This window comes from Lonchura striata, chromosome 32 (genome assembly GCF_050655825.1).
Source record: "Lonchura striata isolate lonStrDom1 chromosome 32, ASM5065582v1, whole genome shotgun sequence".
In the NCBI taxonomy this organism is placed as follows: domain Eukaryota; kingdom Metazoa; phylum Chordata; class Aves; order Passeriformes; family Estrildidae; genus Lonchura; species Lonchura striata.
The window spans coordinates 3,938,488-3,956,254 of NC_140734.1; the positions used below are offsets into that span (position 1 = coordinate 3,938,488).

The 17,767-nt window shown below is 52.2% G+C and overlaps 1 pseudogene; it reads right to left on the minus strand.

The window, feature by feature from the left end:
• The window catches only part of LOC144247828 (serine/threonine-protein kinase pim-1-like), a 46,079-nt pseudogene extending 28,763 nt beyond the window's left edge, over positions 1-17,316 (minus strand).
• Positions 17,317-17,767: the final 451 nt, after the last annotated feature.

A 17,767-nucleotide genomic window follows, 5' to 3' on the forward strand; every position in this document is an offset into this window, starting at 1 on the left:
CGGGGCACAGGGAGTTCAAATGTGCACACGTGGGGAATGCCCTGCCTTATCCCATCACTGACTCAGCTCATTTCCAAGTGCAGAAAGGGCTGCTCTGGCCACACCAGTTGCTGCAGTAGCTTTGCAAACCAGGGCTAATGAAGTGTTTCTGCACAAAAGTGCTGCACTTGGCTCTCTCTGAGGCAAAGGAGCACCTTAACACCCCTAACCAGGGCAGCAAGGTGCTGTCTCCCCAGCACTGGGCCATCCTGTCATGGGCCAGTCAGTCTGTGAGGCTTCCAGCACATGCACAGTCACTCAAATTTCATCTCTTTGACAAAACCCCCCGACCTTTCCTCATCCCAGTCTCCTAAAAGGAAACAAGCCAGCAGCATGCCCAGGGCCCCATGTGCTGTGCAGGAGGAGCTGACAAGGAAAGGCCCACACTGGCCCTGAGCACAATTATAGGCTGATAATTGAGCTGAATGCAGCTGGCCATTGAAATTATAGACACATGTAGATAAACATTTTATACTCAGTTTATGATGGTTTTATTGTCATTCTCCCCCTACCCAAGATTATTCCTGATTTAAGTCAGCTGGCACCAAAAATCAGTGTTGTCCAGTCATTACAGGGAGAGAAAAGAAGAGCATGTAGTTGAGAATGTGTTGAATATTACCATCCAAAGCACATTTTCAATGACATCTTGTGTTTGTTTTCAAGACCATGTCTATATCTACCCATGTTTTATCTCCTGGCTGCCCCACTCACAAGGGAAAGAAAGTTTGGGGAAAGAAAGGGAGGAAGCAATTTGTCAAACACCAGAGCCCACATCTGTGTCCTTTTTTGGGAGTGACTGGATGGTGTTGATGATGGATCCCCAGTTATGAACTATTGGAAAAGCCTGTGTATGAATCATGAAAGAAATCCATGGAGGTGTTACACTGGACTCCAGAATGTCCAGCAGCCTTTCTATATATTTTTTAGGTTATTGATGACAACCCCTGCTCTGGAGTAACCAGGTTTGACTGACCCCTTTGCACTGTTCATATGTGAGTGCCTTTGCCTTGCACAATAACTCCATCTTTAGCTCCAAGAATGGGAGTAAGGGAAGTAACCCTGTGGTATTTTGAGCCTATTTCTCAAAAGACAATCAAACAATGTACTACAGGAATGGCCAATGCACCTCAGAGCAGGAGCCACCATGGTCCTGGTTGATAGGATATACTTGAAAATAAATGGGGAAAAAAGTGACAGTTGATGTGCCACACATGGTTATGTCTCATGTAGAACAAAAAGAAGGTCACTGGTTATCCCTGAGCAGAATCTGAAAGTAACAGGTGGTACTCCTGGCACAAAAGACCTTGAGACCCAGGCCCCTCAAAAACTTTCTTTGTCCTTGCTGCACGTGTGCCTAGAGTGACATGTGGGTCACATTCCTGCCAGTTCAGAATGTGCAGAACTGCACCTAAGTGCTACTTCTGCTCAAAGTTTTCTGGAGGCAAAAAGGGAGCTGGGACAGGGGCAGAAGGGGGAATGTCCATAAGTCATAGGTTGTCCTGAAGTCCCTTTTGCCAGGCAGATGCCATGGGGGGCTCTCACCCAGAGGAAGAGCCAGGACCCACAGGGCAGATCCCGTGTCCTGGATCTGGCCAGGACAGGGGTAATTTTTGCAGCAGCCAGGAGGAGCACGGCCAGGACCTTGGGGTAACTGGATATCACCTGCCACATGGCAGGGGGAAATGGAAGGGGTTTGTTCTTCCTCCGCCGGTGTGCCGTAAATCGTGGGGTGTGCCCAGTTCTGTATGGTGAACAATCATGTGTGACTCGTTCACCTCTTGTACACTCTCCTTTTAGTGTTGTTATTACCATTTGTGGTTTTTTTTTCTCTGCTGTTTCTAGTAAATTGTTCTTAGCTCAACCTGTGATCTTTACCTGCTTGTGCTCTTCTCCTGCCACAGGAAAAGTGGTGGGGAAGTCAGTGAGTGGCACATGGTCTGAGCTGTATCAGGGTGAGCACAAAACTGGGGAATACCATTCCTACACTGCAACAATGTGGAAAAATCAATTTCCTAAGTTACTTTCCTTGTCTAGTCCTACAGGAAAATTAGCCTGCTGAAAAGCAACTGCTGTAATTGAACTGAAAACCTGCTAGGTAATGCTTGTTTTAAAGTACAGATTTTAAAAAGTTACACAGAAAGCAAAAATTAAATATTGATAAATAGTCTTTAAAATAGTGTTTTAAAATATTGTTTATTCTATGATGGGAGAAATTTCTGTGATCTTTTACCAGTCCCACAGTGACTAAGAATTCTATAAAGCAAATTACAACTGAATGCTTTCAGCCTATAAAAATAAGTTAAGCAAAATAGTAGAAAGAGTTACATTTGAGTTGCATTTCCAAAGCAGATGGTTGACTTTAATGCTTAAGGCTAAAGAAGGGGAAATGAGAGAATCTGTGTGTTGAAAAAAATCCACCCGTAATGGAACTGTGCAAATGCATTCTGTTCCTCCCTGAAATGGAAATTCTCATATTCAAAATATCATTGAAAGTTGAGGCCATAATTTCAAGTGATTTAATGGCAATCAGCTGTGTTAAATCATTAAAGAGAGCATTACTGATCTGGCTTCACAGGTGTCTGAATGAATGACAAACAGAAAATTGATACATTCCTAATCATGTTTTCCTGGATAAGTCAGATTTTCCAGAGGATTCAGTAAACAGGTTTGGGTTTGGTGTTTTCTCCCTCTAAAAAAATGGCCAAAAGAGTTCATGCTTTCCCTTAGTTCTGAAGGGTCACTCAGCTAGTATCAAGGGCAAAGATAGCAGATTCCAAAAAAGATGTCCTTGATTTTCAGACTTTTCACATGCAAAATACCATGAAAGAAAAAATTAAAATCAATTGAATGCAGACACCACTTTGCTCTCCATTTAACCTTAAACCCACACTCCAACCTAACCCTAACCCTAATAAACCCACGCCCTATCCTAACCCTAAACCCACACTCTACCCTAACCCTAACCCTTCTCATTAATACAAACACAGAAACACTGACAGCCTTGGTTGGCAGAAAAAGGAAAACTGTAATTTCTCGACAACTCATTGAGAGCAGTCCATGTTAAAGCCCCTGCCCTGGGTTTCACTGCCACTCCCCACCTGTGCCCATCCCTGCAGGACAGGACCAGTATCAGGAGGACCTGTGGCCAGAGGTGGTGACAGCAGCAGGTCCCTCTGCCCGGGGCAGAAGGCACAGCACCTCTGCTCCTGGCTGGAACAGGGGCCCCTTGCCCAGGGGGACATAGTGTCCCAAAAAGAGGAGGGGCCTCAGCAAGAGGCCAATCCCCCAGCAGCTCTAGCAGGGCTCTTGCAATTCTTTATTCAAGGAAAAGGAAATAAATTGTTATTTCCCTCACACAGTCCCTAGATGCTGGATTCTCTCCCTTCTAATGCCCTTCACCTTCCCCCCGTGCCCCGCTGTGGGTGACACCCCTGTGCTGGAGGGCACAGCCACAGGCCCCTGGAGTCCCAGGGCTATGTCAGCAGTGGTACCTCTTGCCACAGGAAATCCTGCTGCAGCTGCCATACCCTCAGTAGAGCAGATGCCAAAGGCAGAGCAGGCAGCAGGAGCAGCTGGTCTGTCAGAGCACCAAGCCCCTAACCTTCCTATCCAAATATCTGGATATGCAGTGACTCCACAACCCAATGTAATCAAATTGGGGGCACTCCCCTCTGATGTTTCAGCCCAGAAAGTAGAACTAATTTCAGTCACTTGAGCTTTGGAATCGAGTAGAGCAAAATGAGTTACATTTGAAATTATTCAGAATACGCCTTTGGAGTGGTACATGCACATGGGATTTCTGGAAAGAAAAAGACCTTTTGACATATCAAAGCTCCGATCAAAAACAGAGAACAAATCTTGGGTTCACTTGAAAGTATCCAGAAACCAGAGGAAGTTGTCATCAGGCATTGCAGAGCACACCAAGTGGATAAGACCAAACTGGTATTGGGGAAACATTTAGCCAACGAGAGTGCAGAAGAAGACATGTTAGAAAACATACTAGAAAACATGTTAGAAAACAAAGTTTTCCTCTGCTGCAAAATGAAATATAGGTATTAAGAAACTAGTTCCCATATGGAAGTTTGTCTCAAGAAAAGGGGGGACTTAATAAGGACCATAGAACAGAGTGTTTGCATTCAGGAGCACACATAATCACAGGATATGATTATATGCAGATGCTTTTATTGAGAGCTCTGGGAATCAGGGGTACAGACCCAAATCTGACTCCACATGGTTTTTGAGCTGAATGTATTTTATATTCTATCGTTATATTACATACATATTAATTATTAAACTTATATTGTTCTATTGTATACATTGACTTTATTCAAGCATGAGTTTCTCATGATCTTTCTGAGGTCCCTGACCACAGTTTCTCATTATTATTCTTATGATTAAACGGTAATTTTATTTAATTACTAAACAATCATCACATCTAACAAGTATATCATTTATCATGTACTAGCTACACAGTTGCAGTTCTAGCAAGGTACAAGGCCTACATGTACCTAGGGTATTTTTTTTCAGGGCTTACTAAGCTTAATTTTCCTTTTAACCCTAAATCCCCATGATTTAAAAACCCTTTTACTATGACAACCATCATCAGCACTTGGGGGTGGCACAATTCCAGTGGCACAAACAGTGCCTTGAGGCCACTTCACTCTGTTAGAAATGCCTAATGCAATGGTTGGCTCTCGCAATTCAGAGATTAATATTATATGTATGTTAAGGAAAGTTTATTGACTTATAGTTGTATTATTGTGATTTGTCGTTCAGATGTCCTCTGTTCTCCCCATAGTCCATCTTCCCCAGCCCGTACAGTTGCCAAGAGAGGGCCTCAGTAGTCTAGGCATGAGGAAGGAGGGTGCGTACCTGTTGCTTTGCAGAAAACATCTGAGAAAAGGGCGAGCTTGTTACTAGGAAGTGCAGCATGACAACACCTCACCTCCCATCAAGTGGCAAGAAAGAAACCTCCACTGATGAACAGCAAAGAAGAGTCGACTGACAGACCTTGGCAGGGGCCAGGGCTGCCTGAGGCAACCCCCAGGGGTACAAAAATGGGAGCAGCCAATTTATAGATGAGCTCATGGCTGCCGGGGTCCCAACTCCCAGCATTGCACCATCCTTTTTCCTTATTCATACCTTTGTTGTATTTTGTTAAAGTTTTTAGTAAACCTTTAAAATCCTTAAAAGTGAATGTCGCTTCTCACAACTCAGAGAGTAACATCCTCTGTGAAACCACCTAAATTCTTTCCTTCAGTGTGCTGAGGGCTGCATGGAGAGAAATATCCAGGGCAGGGAGGCTCCAGGGGAAATGCTCAGGACAGCCACGGACTGCACAGAGGGACATTAGAGTGGTGGGTCTGCAGGGAGAAGTCACAGCTGCCTCCCTTCTGAACCACCCTGAGGACCTGGACAGGGCCGTGCCGTGCCCTGGGCACTGACCTGGAACTGAGGGATGTGGCAGAGGCCTTTGGTGTCAGGTATGTTGAGAAGGCTGGGCAGTGTCACGGTGAGACCTCTCTCAAAGCCCCTGGAAAGGCCAGAGCCATCCCAGAGGGTCCTGGGCACTTGGGAAGGGCAGACATAGAACCAGTCTGCAAACAGGGCAGGGAGGGATGGGGACAGTCACAGACTGGTCAGGCTCAGCAGGGAAGGGGATGTGGCAAATCCTCCTGCAGCCATTCCACGCACTGGCAGCACAAGGCAGGGACTGCAGAACCCACGTGGCAGGGAAAAGAAGGGGATGTTGTTTGCCCAGACCTTAGCAGGGTCTGTGACATGGTCTGCTGGATCTCCTCAAAGCCAGATTGGAGAGAGATGGGCTGAAGGAATGGAACGTGGGGTGAGTGGGAATTTGGCTGAACAATGAGGGTCGAATGCTGTCCATGAAACAGAGTCCTCCTGGCAGCCACGCCCTGGTGACATCCCACAGTGACCAGCCCTTGACTACAATGGAATATTCATATATTCCCTGTGCCATGGGACAAAATGCACTTCCAAGTCCTTTGTGGATGATGCCAAATTGCTGGAAACCCTTGCGCAGCTGCATCTGGTTAATGCTGCCTGCTAGAGAAAAGCTGAGCAGAACAACACTGGCGGGTTAAATGTGTGCGGCCATCAGGGGCCCAGCGAGCCTCTTTCTCCCTCTCTCTCTGTGATCTCCCAAACTTAAGGCGAAGGAGACACCCAAGTTTTGTAGATGCTCGTGACTGAAAGAAATTAAAAAGCTCAGAGAGTCCACAAAGATCTATAAAGTTTTATTAATTCATTTTGCATTTGGCATAGAAATTGGGATATCAGTCCCTGAGCTATAAAAGGGCATGTCAGTAGGTTCTGTATAAAGGCACAAGAGGAAAGGTGAAAGGGAAGAGAGACAGAGACAGGAGAGACAGAGACAAACACATGAATCAGAGTGGCAGAGAGAAAGGAAATTAGAGAGAGAGGAGATCCCCAGTCCTGGTTCCAGCATTGATCCAGCCATTGGGATGTCCAGGGTGCTGGGGCACAAATGTGCCTGGGCTTGGTGGGAGGACCTCTTCACTGATCACTTTTCCCTGCCCTGGCAATAAGTGTCTCACTTTCTGTGCAAATGACTTATCACGTGCAGTTTGTTCTGCTGAACCTTTCTGGAAATGGCTCAGAGGCTTTGGGGGTCTTTGGTGGTGTTGATCCCCCCACAGTCCATGCCCACTTCTCATTCCTGCACTTGGGCCATGTCCTGCTTATGCCCAGGAGCCTGAGCAAGGATGTTTGTCCTGGAAAAGTTCTGCCTTTATCTGCATGGCCCCTTCTGCAGCCACAGCCTGTTCTTCCTCACAGTGTGTTATTTCCAAGACTTGGCTGTTCTTACCAATCCTTGGTTGGTCCCACAGCCATCCAGTTTTTGATGTTTGGACAGGCAAACCAGGTCCTGATCTTCTGGGCTTCTACACCTGCCTCAGCAAGGGCCTCAAAAGGCAAAGGCCACATGTGGAAGCAAAGAAACAACAAATGAAATCAATCCCCTATTGCTGATTCCCATCAGCAGACAATGTCCAGCCACCTCCTGGCAGGACAGGATCAAGAACGTGTACTTTGTGTTTTGTGTGAGAAATGTCTTGGTAGAAAACATCCACAGCCCCCCCTGCCAGCCCTATCCCCTTCCTTTCCCTCAGTTTATTGCTGACCGTGACATTGCATGGAATGGGAGATCCCTTGGGTCAGTCCAGCCCAGCTGTCCCCTCCCTGTGCCCTCGGGAACACTTGCCCACCCCCACCCATTGGCTGGGGGGACTGCAGACATGGCCTGGGCATGGCAGGGGCAGGGCAGGGCTGGATGGGGCAGGGCAGGGCCCGGGGGCAGCGAGATGGGAGTGTGCAGCCTGCAGGGATACAGCAGAGCTGTGGGACAGCGCAGGACAAGCTGTGCTGGACATGGCCAAGGGCCCTGGCAAGGCTGGCAGTGGCCAGGAGAAGCCAAGCCTTGGTGCCCTGGGGCCCAGCAGCGTCTTGCCACCAAGGGCTGTGAGGAGAAGACACCTTGTCCTGAGGCACTGGGGCCTCCTGGCACAGCCCCAGCCAGGCTGGGCACTGCCATCCCTTGTCCTGCCCTCAGCACCCCTCCATGTGCCAGTGCTCCCGGCAGAGCCCTGAGCAAGCAGGGCAGGGACAGGATCTGCCTTCCCTGGGCTGGGGCTCAGGCCTTGGCCTTTCTGCTGCCTCCAGCCAGCCCAGGCTCTGCTCAGCAGCTGAGCTGCCCACACAGAGCCTTTGCCTCCCTGCACTCCTGGCCTGGGCAGCCTTGGGCAGCAATGGCCCTGGGCCCTCCTTCATGCTCCCAGGGACTGCAGCTTCTTCAAAGGACTCGGGCTTTGCCTTGGAGTCTGGAGAGCTTTGTGCAACCATGGCCTCCAATTATCTGCTGGAATTAGTCCCTGGAGATTCTTTGACAGTAGCAACAATCAATGGGGGTCAATAATGCTTGAAGGTGCTGCAGTTCTTTTAAGGTACTTCCCATTTTCCTTCCCACACTGAGTCTCTGAGAGGTTTGTGCCATCCTGGCCTCCAATTCTCTCCTCCAACGAGTCCATGAGGGGTCTGTGTTGTGGATGGACCTCAGGGGACCCATTCATGCTTTGAGACACTTTGGGTTTTCCCTCGGACTTTGACTCCTGGTTAGGTTGGTGCAATCTCCTCTCAGGCCCTGAGCTCCCAGGGCTCAGCTCTAAATGCACCACGGGGCTCACTGGGATCAAGCAAGTCCTGACAAACCATGGCTCTGCCCAGATCTCCCTCTCCTCTAGTGCAGTCCATTAGGAAGGTTTCCTGCAATACTGATGGAAAACTATTTGCAAGAGCTTCCAATAAATCCACATTCCTCTTTGAAGAGTATATTTTATGATTGTTCTATTTAGAGCAGAGGTGGCTGCAGCATTCAGTGACTGATATTGGCCCAGGGACTCTCCTGAGGATGTCTGGCCTAGGCAGAGAAGCTGTGCCTTGAGGTCTGAGGCAGTGTGGACAACCTTGCTCCACATAGCCCAAGCCCGTCCTGTCTCTGCTCAGTCACTGGGACCTGCTGTGCTTGGAGAAATGGCTGCACTCAGGCAAAGAGGGGTTTTCTTCTTTTATTTTTTGAGGCAATCTAAAACTCCTAAGCTTCCCTATTTAAAACAGACACACTCCTCAAGTGTGTGCCAAGTCCTAGGCACCTCAAGGAGGTTCCCCTTCCCCAAGGCAGAGCCCTGCAAGGAATGCTGTAGACACACAGGAAGTTCTGCAATGAACACAAATCCAGAGTTGGCTCAGGGCAGAATGAGAGCAACTCCTGAAGGACAGACCAGCTTTGCACTCCTTGCAGCTCAAAGCTCCCAGTGGGTCCTTGGGAGGTGTGTGAGTGACTCAGGAGTGAGGGAAGGGAAATGCAGAGAGCCCTGGAAGTGCTTCTGTGCAGACAGGCTGTGGGGAAGGGCACCGCACACCTGCCCTGGGCCGGCTGTGAGGGTGGATCATCATCCCAACCTGCACTGGCCATTGCAAGGGACTGCTGCCATGGACACTGCACCGACCCCACTGCGCCAGCCCATTGCTCAGGGCTGCTGTCACTGCCCAGAGCCAGAGGGGAGCCCTTGCTGTGGGTTTGTGCCGTGGCCGCCTGCCCTGTGCCGCGCGGGCCGGTCAGGCGCCGCGGAACCAGCAGCAAACACCAGGGCCAGGGCCAAGGCCGGGTCAGGCAGACAGAAAGGGGCAGTGCTGGGCACTGTTTGCATGGCAGCCCTCACTGGGACACCACACCTGGGTCACCTGGCCTGGCAGGTGCCATGGAAACCCCTGGCAGGGACTGATGGCACAGACCCTGGCACTGAGACGCTGCTGGGCCGGGTGCTGAGCACAGGGCTGGGCACACAGAGATGCTTTTGCTCTTGCTCAGCTCCCACTGAGCCAAAGCCTGGCCTGCCCCTCCTCTGGCCACGCTGGAGAGGGGCTGGGGCTGCGGGAGAGCTTGGGAGGGGACACGGCCAGGACAGGTGGCCCCCACTGACCCCGGGGATACCCCAGACCATAGGGCATCACACTCAGGGTATAAAGTGGGGGGAACAAGGAGGAAGGGGGGACATTTGGAGTGATGGCTTTTCTCTTCCCAGGTAACACTTAGGCTGGAGGGGGCCCTGTTTCACCAGTGGGCAGGGTCAGCACCAAAGACACAGACACCAAGTGAAGGAATTGTGTCATTTATATCATGCACAGCTGCAAAGAATTACAAAAGGATAAGCTCAGCAAAGCACATCATCATTAGCAAAGCATTACAAAAAAGCTCAGCAATGCATCCAGTCATTGTTACCAGAGATTGCCTGGAGTGATTAAGGAAAGATCCATCACCAGTTAGCCTCAGGCTTTACCATCATCCACAGCCACACATCAGCTGGGGAAAGCCAAGGACTGGAGAGCCACTCCCAGACACTGGGAATTCCTGCAGGTGCCTCCACCTCTGCAGCCAATGAAGCTCCAACCCCAAAGCTGGGAGAGGACCCAGCTTTTACACTGTTTAACAAACAAGCTGGCATCACTGCTAGTGTGAGAACATCTGCTTTCATTCTCCTGACTGCTTTCTCCCAAAGCCTGGCCAGGGCTGAAGGAGGAACCAAGGGAGTTGACTTTGATCCTTCACCCCCAAACAAGGCCACATGGGGCTTTGTCTGTTTCTAAATACAGAAAGATAAATCCATGTTTTATCAAGGAACACATACATTGATCATGTTGTTAATCATGCTTCTTAAATGAGTGGATACAAATACAACATTTGCTTGGAAGGTTCATCTAGAGGTGAGCTTTGCCTCAGGACCTGTTCAGGCCTTGGTACTTTGATCGGTCCTGAGACCTACAATCAACTACAACCTTTGTAACAATTCTTTCAGTAACACAGCTTACATTTAAGTATTAAGCAAAAAGGCATCTCCTCTTGTTCTACAATTAAGTGCAGTTTAAGTTCATTACTCAGAGCTATTCACATTCCTTTTAAAACATGCCTAAATTGTTGCTCTTCTCTCTTATTTACCAAATGCCTCTCTTTTCTTGACACTGTATCTTTTAAGGAAGATCTCAATACTCCACTTCCCAGCACAAAGTGTCCCAGCAACTCACCAAGTGCACACACTGCAATGATGACAGGCCCTGCCACGAATGCATTTCACAGCAGCCTGTAATTTGGCAGCCATGAAGCCAATCCCACCAAGAAGAATTTTCTTCTTTCTGCCACTCTTCTACTGCTCTTTCTGTCAAGGTGATTCCTGGCTGTTGGGCTTCAAACCCATCACTGCTAGCAGTGCAACATCCCTGTCCCCTGATAGCCCAGGTTCTTCCTTGGCCAGCAAGCAGATAATCCAAGGCCATGCAGTTCCCTGGAGTCCCCATTTGTGTTTGTTTGAGCTCATAGGATGTGCTATTGGACATTTTAACAGCATCATTTGCTACCTATTCTAATAATCCATTCAGCTCCTTCATGTCAACTCCACAGGACAGGGCAGCGCACATGGGGCGCAGGGTGAACCAGAATCTTTTGCTTTCTGAAACCCAAGGCACTCTTTGGGTGGAAAATGTTCTCTGGGCCCTAAGTCTTCTCTGTGCTTGTTGCTGAAGGAGCCTAAATGGTGGCCCTGCAGCTGGGAGTGGTGTGACACTGACACTGACCAGCTGCAGCACCCCAAGTTCTACTGACACTGGCAGTGATGGTAAAGCACAGAAATCTTCTGACACTGTAGCCTCTATAACTATAACAGGGTTGGGTTTCTCCTGACGGGAAATCTGAGTGAATCCTGTCACACTGATCATTGTATTCCTGTGTTCCACAGCAGAGTTTTCTGTAACTGTCCCTTCACTGACTCCGTTACGAGGCAGAGCCCATTGACAGAGTTCTGGCCACCCCACAGGGTGGGCCCTCCAAGGGAACCCCATTCCTCCCAGCTTCAGCTGAGAACATACCCAGCAATTAGTGACACTGAGTGCTTTGGCTACCTTGGTCTTTACATTTTCAAAACATTTTTGATGACTGATCCCTTGGTGAAACTCTGTAGTGTTTTGGCAAACAAAGGTTCTGGCTGACTATCAAGGTACAAATTACAGACATCAGTAGTACTTTAGTGACACAATTCTTCATTCTTTTTCCTCAATCTCATTCAAGTTAGGAACAATAATTCTGTTGTCCATGGAGCTGGCACATTTTTAATTCCAGAATAATGCCCACAAGGTCCTTTAGTGTTCAGCTTTACCATGTTATCTGTGGGTAACAAGGCTTGGTGGGGCCCTTTCCCCTTTGGCTGGAAGAGGGCCAGGACCTCTATTTAGAGAAAAAAAAAAGGAAAAAGAAAAAAAAAAACAATTAGATGAATTGTAAAAGATACAAATAAAATCCAAGTGTTAGTGAAACATCTTCTGTAACTTTGCATTAGGAGGTAAATGATCTTTTTAAAAAGAGAACTCAGTTATTTACATTGTAAATGTGTGATGGCATGGATCCATCTTACTGACCTCAGCAGCCTTTTTTAAAGTTTTTGGGGCTTGTTTCCAACATTGTTATTTTAAATTGTGGTCAAAGCAATAGGAAATTGATTGGGGCCCTTCCAGCTCCAGACAGGACTGGGAATCTAAACTCTGTCAAACCCCAAATCATTTAGAAGATGACCTTCCTTCTCACTCTGTGAATGAGCTGCACATTCCCTCTGAAATTGTCAGGGGTTTCTTATGGATGAAAAATCCCACTTACGGCCTTTTGCTCTGGTTTGGAAGTGGGAAGGGCAACTCTCCATCCATCAGCTCCAGACTGTACTGCCTCAGGAACACGGCTCACTTGCCAGCTTTGGCCACTCATGGCACTTCTAGAGGAGGAAGAAAGTGCAACTGCACAATTCCAGCCAAAAAGAAATGAAGAATGAATAGTGGAGATCCAGGCATTCCTGCAGAGATTCAGGGGCTCAGCTGGGACTGTGGAGAGTCTGGGTCCTTGCCAACTGGATGTGTGTCCCCAGCTGCAATCTCCTGGCCTGCAGGAGAGTCTCACTCACCTGCCAAAGCAGAAAGCTCAGGCACTGTGCTCAAACGGGCTTGTCTGATGCAAAGCTGTCAGAGCAATGTGAGGGCAGAGCCAGCCCAGCTGTGCCCAGGGCAGTGCCCAGCAGAGCCCTGGCAGAGCCCAGAGCAGCCTCAGCACCCGCAGAGCCCGGCTGCAAGGAGAGAAACCAGAAACCACCCATCAGCTGAAGGCTCCTGTCCCCTTGTCCCAGCTGCCCACAGAGCCCAGGCCATGCTGGCTGTGCCTAGAGCCATGCCCAGAGCTGCCCATCACTGCTGCCTTTGGGAGCAGAGCAGGAGGGCAGGACATTCCCAGCCTGCAGCCAGCCACAGCACATCCAGCCCTCAGCAGCTGCCCAGAGCAGGAGACTCCTTGTGCTTGTTGCCATCTCCCAAAAGCTCTGATCCCACCATGCCAAGCAGACGGGGGCTCACCTCATGCCATCCTCTGCTGGGAGAAAAGCTGGTCCCAAATGATGTCCTCAGCCTTCTCCAAGGGCACGGCCCATCCACGCTGCAGCTGCTCCCAAGCGCTTCCCAATCCCGACTGGACCTTACATTGAACGCTTCCTCAAGAAAAACAAACAACAAACTGTTGAAAAGTGATTAGAGACATGGGGAAACAAGAAAACAACTCTTATCTCTGTCAGGGGTCTGAGGAAGGCCCAACCCCCACATGCTAGGGAAAATCCCACCCATGGGGGAGAGAAGCCCACACTTTCTCTCTTCCCTCCTGAACTACCCCCCAAAATAACAGTGATCACAAAGCAAACAAGGGCAGTGGAGCAGGCCAAGCCATTCCTTGCCTGCAAAGCAAAGCAGCCCCTGCACAGGTTCTGGAGTCCCACCTCTGCTCCCACCATGGGGGTTTGTTTGTGTTGGGCTGGCTGCCCCAGCCCCAGCCTCAGCCCAGGCCATGCTGGGTGGTGGGGGCTGTTAGCAGGGCCAGGAGCAAACTCCCATTTTGTATCCACCCCAACCCATGCCCCCAGCCCTGCCAAAAAGCAGCTGGGCAGCCGACTGAAGTTGCTTCTGCCCCAGAACAAGGAGAACCTTTTGTTCCCAGCCAGTCTGAGCAATGCCCAAATCTGGGAGCATTTCCCCGGCTGTGGACTCATCTGCAAATTCGCTGTGGAGCCTGGCTTTGGAGAAGGTGCCAGAAGTCCATCATCTTCAGCTGCCAGTGTCCAAATTGAGGAAGAGGTTATCATCCTTGATGTCGTCCTCGCTGTCTCCAGCAGCCCCACCTGGTACAGCTTCTCCAGGGGCTCCTTCTCCTTCCCTGGGGGTCAGACCAGGCTGTCAGGGCTCTGCCCAGGGCCCCAGCTGTCAGGCAACTGGGACAAGCAAAACCACCTTGGATGGCAGCCACCAGTGCTGGGCAGAGCAGCTCAGCTCCAGCACAAGGGCTGCATGTTCCCACCAAACAACCCCAGTGCATTGATATAGGCAAGGAAAAAAGTCTGGGTTTCCTTGCTTCTGATTGCCAGGGCATGTGTGGAGCTGTAACTTACCAGGGCCCTGCAGCAAAGTGTGCATGAGGCTCTCTCCCTTCTTCTATGGCAGGTGAATATCCTGTATCCATGGTTCATAGAACAGGTCTTCTAAGGAAGGTCTGTCCAAGAAGTGCATGGATAAACACCACCTGATAAGTTCTTGGCACTCTGGGCAGAGAAACCAGAAACCAAAACCACCAGTCAGCTAGAGAAGGCTCCTGTCTGCTTTGCCCCACTCTTCCCATGCCCAGGCCATTCTGCTTTTGTGCTCCCAGCTGGGCCTAAACTTTCCCATCAATTCCCTGTTGTGGAGGAGAGCAGGAGAGCAGGACATGTGCCACCTCCTCAGCGGCTGCCAGAGCGAGATGCTCACGAGCCCGCTGCTGTCTCCCAGCACTGGTATTCCCCTGTGGCCAGAGATGAGGATCCACCTGGAGAGAGCCGCTGTGGCAGCGAGAGCTGATGGTCCCAGCTGATCTTCCGGCCCCTCCTGAAAGGGTGCTGCCCGCAGACCATCTGGTGCAGCAGGATGCCCAGGGACCAGATCGTTGCTGCCTCGCCATGGTACCAGCCCAAGCGGGTCCATTCCGGGGGGCTGTATGACAGTGTTCCTGTGGAATAGAGATGGAGTTCATCAGGGGGATGCTGCTGCTTCCAGAGCCTGGCCCCAGCATCCCTGGGCATGCAGGGGCTGCCCCAATGACACACGGGGTGACTGCTGCACTCTCGCCAATACTTGGGACTTGTGTACAAACTCGGGGCTGGACAAGAAGCCACTGGTTTTGGAAGAGGGCAGCAGAAGCCCCAGCAAGGCCTGACCATGACATGTAAAGCAAAAACCCACTCAGGGGTGGGGGAAAAAACAGGTCCTTATCCTCCCTGCCTGCAGTGCCCCAAAGATATTATGAAGGCAATATTTTATGTTTTCATAAAATATTATGGAAACAAGGTGAGTGGAGCAGTCCAAGCCCTTCCTCTCACCTGCACACCAAACTGGCTGGTGCACTGGTCGTGGCCCCCTCCTCTGCTACCCTCACCCACGGGTGCTTTTGTCAGTCTGGCTGCTGCTGCTCCAACCCCAGCCCCAGGCAGAGTGGTGGGTGAAGGCTGCCAGCAGGGCTGGAAGATGCCTCCCCACCCAGCCCCACTCAAAAGCAGCTCAGGTAAAGACTCAGTACTCTGACTGGCAGCAAAAGGGATAATCCCCACTGCCACACCCAGCTTGGCCTGTGAGATGTTGGGCCATGAGATGGTGGGACCAGGAGCACACCCCTGCCCGGGCTCACCTGCAAAGTCAGTGTAGGCTGTGTCCTGCAGGTAGGTGCCACAGCCAAAGTCGATCAATTTTGCCTGGCCAGTGGCCAGGTCAACCAGGATGTTGTCTGGTTTTATGTCACGGTGCAGGACCCCGCGGCTGGTGCAGTGCCGCACGGCCTCCAGCACCTGGCGGAACAGCTCCCGTGCCACCTCTTCAGACAGGAACCTCCGTGCCCGAATGAAATGCAGGAGGTCCTGAGACCGCTCCGGCCGCTCCAGCACCATCACGATGCTGTTGGGGAGCTCAAACCACTCCAGCAGCTGGACCACACCAGGGAAGCCGGTGGACACCTTGTCCAGCAGGACGATCTCCAGGGGTGCGCTGGTGCCGTCGGGCTGCGGGAGGACCACGGTGCCACCAGTGGGACTGATGTCGTGCCAGGGCAGGGGAACCCCTCAGCCAGCCCGGGATGCTCTGCGCCCTGCGCTGGCCCCACGCCCGCTCCCCATCGAGGCGTCCTGGTGGCTTCCCCCATGCCGGGCCTCGCCTCATCCCCGCCCGGCACGGCCCGGCTGTTCCCGCTGGCCCCGCTCACTCACCAGCTCGCCCCAGCGCCGGACGCGGTTCCGTGGCACCCTTTTGATGGCCACCTGCAAGCCAAAGGCAGCAGCGGGCTGAGCTCGCCGCCCGCCCTGCCGAGCCCCATCCTCCTGCTTCCCTCTCCTCCTCCTCCGCCTCCTCCTTCCTCCTCCTCCTTCTCTTCCTCCTCCATCATCCTTCTCCTCCTCTCCCTCCTTCCTTCTCCTTCTTCTCTCCCTCCTTCCTTCTCCTCCTGCTCTGCCTCCTCTTTCCTCCTCCTCCTTCACTTCCTCCTCCATCCTCCTCCTCCTCCTCTCCCTCCTTCCCACTCCTCCTCCTCCTCTCCCTTCTTCCCACTTCTCCTCCTCTCCCTCCTTCCTCCTGCTCCTTCTCTTCCTTCTCCTCCTTCTCCTTCCTCCTCCTCCTCCTCCTCCTCCTCCATGCCCGCCGCCGGCCCCGCCGCTCACCGGGGCGCCGTCCGAGAGCCGCGTGGCTGCGAACACTCTGCCGAAGCCGCCGCGCCCCAGCAGCGAACCCACTCGGTACCGCTCCTGCAGGGCCTCCTGCGCCTTCCCTGCGGGCGGGACGCGGCTGTCAGCGCTCGGCCCGGGGCCAGGAGCGGCCCCCGAGCGCCCCCCGAGCGCCTCGGGCCGGCCATCCCCAGGCCTTCGGTCTCGGCAACGGGACACGGGAGGCTCGGGGCCGGCGGCCGCGCTGCCGAGCGGCGGAGCTCGGGCCGGGGAAGCCGCAGCGGGGGCGGCGGGAGCGGCCGTGCCGCGTGTGTCCTCCGCGGGGCCCGGGAGGCGCCGGCGCCGGGGCCGGACCCTGCGGCGGGGCCGGGGCCGGGCTCGGGCCAGGCGGAGCCAAAGGGCGGCGATGCCGGCCCAGCCCCAGGCACTGATGCCCGCCCGGCAGCGCCACCGCCAGCACGGCCAGAGCCGGGCGGAGGCGAGACCGCGGCGGGGCGGGCGGGGCCGGGGACGGGGCAGCCCCGCCCGGGGCCGGGGGCGGGCCGGGGGCATGGCCCGGCCCGGCATGGGGAGAAGGAGGCGGGGAGAGGAGAGGGACACCGGCTAAGGACACCGAGGGGAAGGTGTCCGACAGCGGGAGAGGGAGGAGAGAACGAGAAAGAAGAGAAAAACTGCTTTTGCTGCCGCTGCTGCCGCCGCTGCTGCCGCCGCCGCCGCTGCTGCCTCTGCAACTGAAGCACCGAGGCCGTTTGTCCGCGTGTCCGTTCCCCGCTCGCCCCACGAGCCCCACGGCCGAGCCCCGCGCGCCCCGGGGACAGCCCCTTCGTCTGTCCAGACACGGGAACTTTGCAGTGTGGAGCCCAGATCCAGAGTCCTGACTCTTGCACACTGGCAGAGGAATCCCCTCTGCTGTGTCGCTGCTGTGCATTGTCCTTGCTGAGGCTCAAACACCCTTGGGGCACATTCCCTTGCTGTAGGATTCCTACCTGACCCAAGCACTGCACTTATGTCTCCAGCGTTGCTTTCCAGTAAAAACAGGGGAAGGAAAACTGCGTGTAGCTCATGGTATTTTACATTGCTAAGTGGCCCATCTTAGAGGTGAGATCCATTTGGAATTCATGGCATGGAGAAGTCGTGCAACATGGAAAAGGAGAGCATAGAAATAAAGAGGAAAACATCTTAGATACTTTCTTTCATTTTCATTGCACTTCTGCAAAGCTGTTCCACTTCTCCAGGAATCTTCTCCTGTCTGCTCTTGACAAGAACCTCTCATGGAGAACCAGGTCGAGCTTCTGTCCCAAGATTTGCCACCTGCTCCAGCTTCTCTTGGCTTTCCACACTGCACTGTGTATGCAGCACAACTTTTGCAGCAAAGCAGG